This window comes from Ovis aries, chromosome 14 (assembly GCF_016772045.2).
Source record: "Ovis aries strain OAR_USU_Benz2616 breed Rambouillet chromosome 14, ARS-UI_Ramb_v3.0, whole genome shotgun sequence".
Taxonomy (NCBI): domain Eukaryota; kingdom Metazoa; phylum Chordata; class Mammalia; order Artiodactyla; family Bovidae; genus Ovis; species Ovis aries.
Window position 1 is genome coordinate 16,606,585 of NC_056067.1, and position 8,442 is coordinate 16,615,026.

The 8,442-nt window shown below is 41.5% G+C and overlaps 1 pseudogene; it reads left to right on the forward strand.

The window, feature by feature from the left end:
- Positions 1–6,581: 6,581 nt before the first annotated feature.
- Positions 6,582–7,794, forward strand: LOC105602058 (ubiquitin-conjugating enzyme E2 variant 1-like; annotated as a pseudogene).
- Positions 7,795–8,442: the final 648 nt, after the last annotated feature.

Consider the following 8,442-nt stretch of genomic DNA (forward strand, 5'->3'; position numbering starts at 1 on the left):
CTTTGGCTCCGTCTCTTCAGTCTTTCTGGAGTTATTTCTCCTCTGTTCTCCAGTAGCATACTGGGCACCTACCGACCTGGGGTGTTCATCTTTCAGGGTCCTATCTTATTGCCCTTTCATTCTGTTCATGTGGTTCTCAAGGCAAGAATACTGAAGTGGTTTGCCATTCCCTTCTCCAGTGGACCACGTTTTGTCAGAACTCTCCACCATGACCCGTCCATCTTGGATGGCATTACATGGCGTGGCTCATAGTTTCATTGACTCAGACAAGGCTGTGGTCCATGTGATCAGATTGGTTAGTTTTCTGTGATTGTGGTTTTCAGTCTGTCTGCCCTCTGATGGAGAAGGATAAGAGGCTTATGGAAGCTTTCTGATGGGAGAGACTGATTGAGGGGGAAACTCGTTCTTGTTCTGATGCTCAGTTTAGTTCAGTTCAGTTTAGTTGCTCAGTCGTGTCCAACTCTTTGCGACCCTATGAATCTCAGCATGCCAGCCCTCCCTATCCATCACCAACTCCCGGAGTTCACTCAGACTCACGTCCATTGAGTCAGTGATGCCATCCAGTCATCTCATCCTCTGTCATCCCCTTCTCCTCCTGCCCGCAATCCCTCCCAGCATCAAAGTCTTTTCCAATGAGTCAACTCTTCATATGAGGTGGCCAAAGTACTGGAGTTTCAGCTTTAGCATCATTCCTTCCAAAGAAATCCCAGGACTGATCTCCTTCAGAATGGACTGGTTAGATCTCCTTGCAGTCCAAGGGACTCTCAAGAGTCTTCTCCAACACCACAGTTCAAAAGCATCAATTCTTCAGTGCTCAGCCTTCTTCACAGTCCAACTTTCACATCCATACATGACCACTGGAAAAACCATAGCCTTGACTAGATGGACCTTTGTTGGCAAAGGAACGTCTCTGCTTTTGAATATGCTATCTAGGTTGGTCATAACTTTTCTTCCAAGGAGTAAGCGTCTTTTAATTTCATGGCTGCAATCACCATCTGCAGTGATTTTGGAGCCCCCCAAAATGAAGTCTGACTCTGTTTCCACTGTTTCCCCATCTATTTCCCATGAAGTGATGGGACCAAATGCCATGATCTTTGTTTTCTGAATGTTGAGCTTTAAGCCAACTTTTTCACTCTCCACTTTCACTTTCATCAAGAGGCTTTTTAGTTGCTCTTCACTTTCTGCCCTAAGGGTAGTGTCATCTGCATAACTGAGGTTATTGATATTTCTCACAGCAATGTTGATTCCAGCTTGTGTTTCTTCCAGTCCAGCGTTTCTCATGAGGTACTCTGCATATAAGTTAAATAAGCAGGTGACAGTATACAGCCTTGATGCACTCCTTTTCCTATTTGGAACCAGTCTGTTGTTCCATGTCCAGTTCTAACTGTTGCTTCTTGATATGCATACAGATTTCTCAAGAGGTAGGTCAGGTGGTCTGGTATTCCCATCTCTTTCAGAATTTTCCACAGTTTATTGTGATCCACACAGTCAAAGGCTTTAGGAAAGTCAATAAAGCAGAAATAGATGTTTTTCTGGAACTCTCTTGCTTTTTCCATGATCCAGCGGATGTTGGCAATTTGATCTCTGGTTCCTCTGCCTTTTCTAAAACCAGCTTGAACATCAGGAAGTTCATGGTTCACGTATTGCTGAAGCCTGGTTTGGAGAATTTTGAGCATGACTTTACTAGCATGTGAGATGAGCACAACTGTGCGGTAGTTTGAGCATTCTTTGGCATTGCCTTTCTTTGGGATTGGAATGAAAACTAACCTTTTCCAGTCCTGTGGCCACTGCTGAGTTTTCCAAATTTGCTGGCATATTGAATGCAGCACTTTCACAGCATCATCTTTCAGGATTTGAAATAGCTTAACTAGAATTCCATCACCTCCACTAGCTCTGTTCATAGTGATGCTTTCTAAGGCCCACTTGACTTCATATTCCAGGATGTCTGGCTCTAGATGAGTGATCACATCATCGTGATTATCTGGGTTGTGAAGATCTTTTTTGTACAGTTCTTCAGATGCTCAGTAAGTCTTTAATCCAATTTTCTGTTGATGGGTGGGGCTGTGTTCCCTTCCTGTTATTTACCTGGGGCCAAACTATGGTGGAGGTAATGAAGATAATGGCAACCTCCTTCAAAAGGTCCCAAGCATGCACTGCTACACTCAGTGCCCCCAATGCTGCAGCCGGCCCCTGCTGACCTATGCCTCCACCAGAGACTCCTGGACACTCATGGGCAAGTCTGGGTCAGTCTTTTGTGGGGTCACTGCTCCTTTCTCCTGGGTTCTGGTTCTGTTTGTGGCCCCCAAGAGTCTATTTCCCAGTCCTGTGTAAGTTCTGGCAGCTCTGTGGTGGGATTAATGGCGACCTCCTCCAAGAGGGCTTATGCCATACCCAGGTCTGCTGCACCCAGAGCCCCCGCCCTGTGGGAGTCCACTGCTGACCCATACCTCCACAGGAGATGCTCAAACACAGTTCTGTCTCAGTCTCTGTGTGGTCTCTGGGTGCTGGTGTGCACAAGGTTTGTTTGAGCCTCTGAGTGTCCCTGGCAGATATGGGGTTTGATTCTAAACATGATTTTGCCTCTCCTACTATCTTGCTGGGGCTTCTCCTTTGCCCTTGGACATGGGGTATCTCTTCACAGCCGCTCCAGCACAGCACAGCCACCGCTCCAGATTCTCAAAGATTCTCTTGATCAGGGTGAAAAAGGGGAGTGAAAAGCTGGCTTAAAACTTAACATTCAAAAAACTGGTATCCAGTTCCACCACTTCACGGCAAATAGAAAGGGAAAACATGGATGCTGTGGTAGATTTTATTTTATTTGGCTCCCAAATCTCTGAGGACAGTGACTATAGCCTTGAAATTAAAAGACGCTTGCTTCTTGGAAGGAAAACTACGACAAATCTATATAGAATATTAAAAAGCAGAGACATCATTTTGCCCACAAAAGTCAAACCAGTTAATCTTAAATGAAATCAACCTTAAACATTCATTGGAAAGACTGATGCTGAAGCTAAAGTTCCTATACTTTGGCCACCTGATGCAAAGAGCTAATTCATTAGAAAATATCCTAATGCTGGGAAAGATTGAAGGCAGGAGAAGAAAGAGGAGACAGAGGGTGAGATGGTTGGATGGCATCACTGACTCAGAGGACGTGAGTTTGAACAAACTCTGGGAGATAGTGAAAGACTGGGAAGCCTGGCATGCTGCAGTCCATGGGGTCGCATAGAGTTGGACGTGACTGAGTGACTGACCAACAAGTCTGCATAGAAATTAAATAAACAGGGTGACAATATGCAGTCTTGTCATACGCCTTTCCAAAATTTGAACCAGTCAGTTGTTCCACGTAAGATTCTGTTGCTTCTTGACCTCCGTACAGGTTTCTCAGGAGACAGGTAAGGTGGTCCGGTATTCCCATCTCTTTAAGAATTTCCCACAGGTTGTTGTGATCCACACAGTCAAAGGCTTTGGTGTTGTCAAAGAAGCAGAAGTAGATGTTTTTCTGGAATTCCTTTGCTTTCTCTGATCCAATACATGCTGGCAATTTGATCTCTGGTTCCTCTGCTTTTTCTAAACCCAGCTTGCACATCTGGAAGTTCTTGTTTCACGAATCTGAAGCCTAGCTAGTTTGAAGGATTTTAAACATAATTTTACTAGCATGAGAAATGAGCACAATTGTGGGGTAGTTTGAACCTTCTTTGGCGTTGCTCTTCTTTGAGATTGAAGTGAAAACTTACCTTTTCCAGTCTTGTGTCCACTGCTGAATTTTCCAAATTTTCTGGCATATTGAGTCAAACACTTTAATTGCATCATCTTTTAGGGTTTAAATAGCTAAGCTGGAATTCCATCACCTCCACTACCTTTGTTCGTAGTGATGTTTCCTAAGACCCACTTGAATTCAGACTCCAGGATGTCTGTCTCTAGGTGAGTGAACACACCATTGTGTTTATCTGGGTCATGAAGATCTTTTTTGTATAGTTCTTCTGTGTATTTTTGCCATCATCTCTTTTTAAATCTCTTCTCTTCTGTTAGGTCCTTATCATTTCTGTCCTTTATTGTGACCATCTTTGCATGAAATGTTCCCTTGATCTCTCCAGTTTTCTTGAAGAGGTCTCTAGTCTTCCCCATTCTATTGTTTTCCCCTGTAAATGTCAACTATGTCAAGCTGATTGAAAGTGTTAAGTGTTCTGTGGCCCTATTGATTTACTGTCCAGTTCTATTAATTATGGAGAAAAGCTGTGTTGAAATACCCAGCTGTAATCATGGGTTATTCTGTTTTTAATCTCATTAGTTATTGCTACGTATATTTTGAAGCTCTATTATCAGTTTGCGCTTAATTTGAGTATTGTTACATATTCTCGATAGATTGACTCTTTATCATTATGAAATATTCCTTTCCCTGGCAATAGTCTTTGATCTGATGTTTACTTTGTTTGATATTAACAAAGCCATTCTAACTGTATTATTATTATTGTTTACACTATATATATTTTACTATACTTTTTATACTTACATTTTGTATTTTAGTATTTAAAGTGAGTTTCTTGAATTCATCACATAGTTGGATTATGTTTTTCTTTGTTTTTGTTTTTAAAATCCAATTTGGCAAACTGCCTTTAATTGAAATTCTTAGACTGTTTAAATTTAATGTAGTAATTAAAAAAACTGGATTTCAGTCTATCAGCTTGATATTTATTTTCTGTTTCCCTCATCTACTTTTCATTCCTTCTCCCCTCCTTTCTTGACTTCTTTTGGATTGTCTTCTAACATTCCATTTTATTCTACTATTGGCTAATTAGCTAAACATCTTTTAAATATTAAAAAAAGTTATTTATTTATTCATTTGGCTTTCCTGGATCTTTGTTGCAGCATGTGGGATCTTTTGGGCTTCTCTGGTAGCTCAGATGGTAAATAATCTGCTTGCAGTGCAGGAGACCTGGGATCAATCACTGGGTCAGGAAGATCTGCTGGAGAGGGAAATGGCAACCCACCCCAATATTCTTGCCTGGAGAGTACCATGGATAGAGGAGCTTGGGCTACCTCCATAGGTTGTGAAGAGTTGCACAGACATGGCTGAAGTGACTTAGCATGCACGCACGCCCGTTCATGTGGGATCTTTTTAAACTTGTGGCATGTGGGATCTTTAGTTATGGCATGCAAGCTCTTAGTTGTGGCATGTGGAATCTAGTTCCTTGACAAGGGATTGAACCTGGGCTTCCTGCACTGGCAGAGTGCAGCCTTAGTCACTGGACCACCAGGGATATCTCTTAGATATTTTTTATGTGGATGTTTTAGTATTTAAAATTAAATTAACAAAAGTAACATTGCAGACTTATGTACAATATAAGAATCTTACAACGCTATACTTCCTCCTCCTCCTCCCATTCTTTGCACAGATATTTTGCCTCTATATATGTTATAAATCCCCAAATATATTGTTATTTTTGGTTCAAACAATTACCTTTATTTATTTATTTATTTATTTTTGTGAATGCATGCTAAGTTGCTTCAGTCATGTCTGACTCTTTGCAACCACATGAACTGTAGCCCACCAGACTCCTCAGTCCATGGGGTTCTCCAGGCAAGAATACTGGAGTGGGTTGCCATGTCCTTCTCCACAAACAATTACCTTTAAAGAAATTTTAAAAATGAGAAAAAAGCCTTTAATATTACCATTTCTGTTTCTATTGTTATGGTTTCAACTTCATTGTTCTTTTCTTCTGCAGTGTCTAATATGCATTTATTTCCATCCAGTGAAGTTTTTTCTTCTTGTGATTTATATTTTTCATGTTTGGTAGGTCCATTTGATTCTTTTTTTATAATTTCCACTCAGTTCTCACAACGTTAATGTTTTTCTTTAACTAGTTAGCACTCTGAATGTATTTTCAAGAATTGTTTTAGGAACTTGTTAAATATGCAATTTTTGTCATTTATACATATGTTTCTATTGATTTTTTTTCTTCATGTATGGATCACATTTCTACAGATGTCTAGTAATTTTTTATTGAATGCTAGATGTTGCATATTATGCACTGAGTGGTATGTTTTCTGTAATCTCTTAAAGAGTTTTGGACTTTTTTCTGGAAGGCAGTTAAGTTACTCCAGATTAGCTTGATTCTTTCGATGCTTGTTTTTAAACTATTTAAGGGTGACTTAAGAGTGACCTTTCCTCCAGGGTTAGTTTAGCTCCACTACTAAGACACTTTTTTTTTTTTTTGCCTTCTACTATTTCTTTGGAAGGAATGATGCTAAAGCTGAAACTCCAGTACTTTGGCCATCTCATGCGAAGAGTTGACTCATTGGAAAAGGCTCTGATGCTGGGAGGGATTGGGGGCAGGAGGAGAAGGGGACGACAGAGGATGAGATGGCTGGATGGCATCACAGACTCGATGGATGTGAGTCTGAGTGAACTCCGGGAGTTGGTGATGGACAGGGAGGCCTGGCATGCTGCGATTCTTGGGGTCGCAAAGTGTCAGACACGAGTGAGCGACTAAACTGAACTGAACTGAACTGAACTGAAGGACCATCTTCCTTTGCCTAATGGAGAAAGATTTACTGCTGTAGGAGCAAATGGAATCAGCCCGATGGGTGCAGAACAAAGAGACAGAGCTAAAGATAGAGAAGATGTAAGACAGAGCATTAAGTCCCTTGATTCATATGTGCAGAAGGTGGCAAATCCCTACACTAACCAGTTCATTGAAGTAATTAGTTTCCTTTTGCTAAATCAAGTTTGAGTTGAAATTCTCTTACTTGTATCTGAAAGAATTTCATTTAGGACAGTTTCCCCTTTGTTTTTATAATAGAATATAGCTTTAGAAAAGCTACTCACTAACCCCAGGAGATTTCCCTACTTTTGGTACTTTGTGCTGACCTCAGGTGTGCTGTTCTTTGCTTATCAAAATGCTAGGCAGAGCAGCTCTGTGGAAAGAGCTTAGGCTCAGAGTCAGAGAGATCTGGGTTTATGCTTTTTTGCTTTCTATTAACTGTGCGATATGAAAGGTCAGTGTATATATTTCACTTCCTTCTTCAATAAAGAGTGGGGAAAGTAGGAAGCCCCATGGTACTCATAAAAATTAGACTTATCCACGAATAACTGAAAACTGAAGATAAGAATACTTTGAAGAGATATTATAGAAGTTTCTTTCTCATGTATCAGTAAATTAAATCTGGTGGTAAACATGCAGGCTTCACAAAGTCTGGAGGGAGTCACTTCTTACCCTTTTTTCCTCCACCATTATAACATGTGGCTTCAATTCTAAAAGTATTCCTGTCTTTATTGAAGTCAGCTGGACCTATGATTCAGACTCCATATATTATTCCCACCCAGGTACCAGAAGAAATGGTTTGAGGGAAAAGACAGGCATTTCTCTATGTTGGAAATTTTTTTCCCCTCAGACAGGAGCTTTCCCTTGCTACTATTATTCACCTCTGTTAGCAGAATCTGTCAAAATAGAAAGCTGAAAGCTCTCAGAATCTCCAGTAAAGAGGAGGAGAGAGCAACAGCAATGCAAGATGGCAGCCACTACGAGCTCAGACTCTTTATGAAAACTGAATATACAGCCTTAAAATAGAATGTGGACATAAATACCCAAAGCACTATCCCTTTTGTAAGATTTATAGCAAAAATATGGATGGAGTTAATATGTCTAATGGAGTGGTGGACCCAAGAGTCATATCCCTGCTAGCAAAATGGCAGAATTCATAGAGCATCAAAGTTGTCCTGCAAGAGCCTCAGCATCTAATGATATCTAAAGAAAACTCCCTCAGCCCCTTGAAGGAGAGTGTTACAGCAATTAATCAAAAAGAAAAACCACAGGCCCTCCCCTACAACCCCTATTTGATTTTAAGCAGTCTCCATTTTCCACAGGGGATGCTAGTGGAAAAGAATCCACCTGCCAGTGCAGGAGATGCAAGAGAGGCAGGTTTGATCCCTGGGTTGGGAAGATCCCCTCGAGGAGGAAATGGCAACCCACTCCAGTATTCTTGCCTGGAAAATTCCATGGACAGAAGAGCTTGATGGGCTACAGTTCATAGGGTCGCAAAAAGTCAGACATGACTGAGTGACTGAGCACACGCATTTTCCATAGTAGTAAATTTTCTAGACAAGTCTTATAGACCTCAAAGTACTGGAAAGAATTCCTCTGTCCATGGAATTCTCCAGGCAAGAATACTGGAGTGGGCTGCTATTTCCTTCTCCAGGGATTGTCCCGACCCAGGGATTGAACCTGGGTCCCTGGTGGCTCAGAGGTTAAAGCGTCTGCCTGCAATGCGGGAGACCTGGGTTCGATGCCTGGGTCGGGAAGATCCCCTGGAGAAGGAAATGGCAATGCACTCCAGTATTCTTGGCTGGAGAACCCCATGGATGGAGGAGCCTGGTGGGCTACAGTCCATGGGGTTGCAAAGAGTCAGACACGACTGAGCGACCTCACTTTCACTTTCACTTTC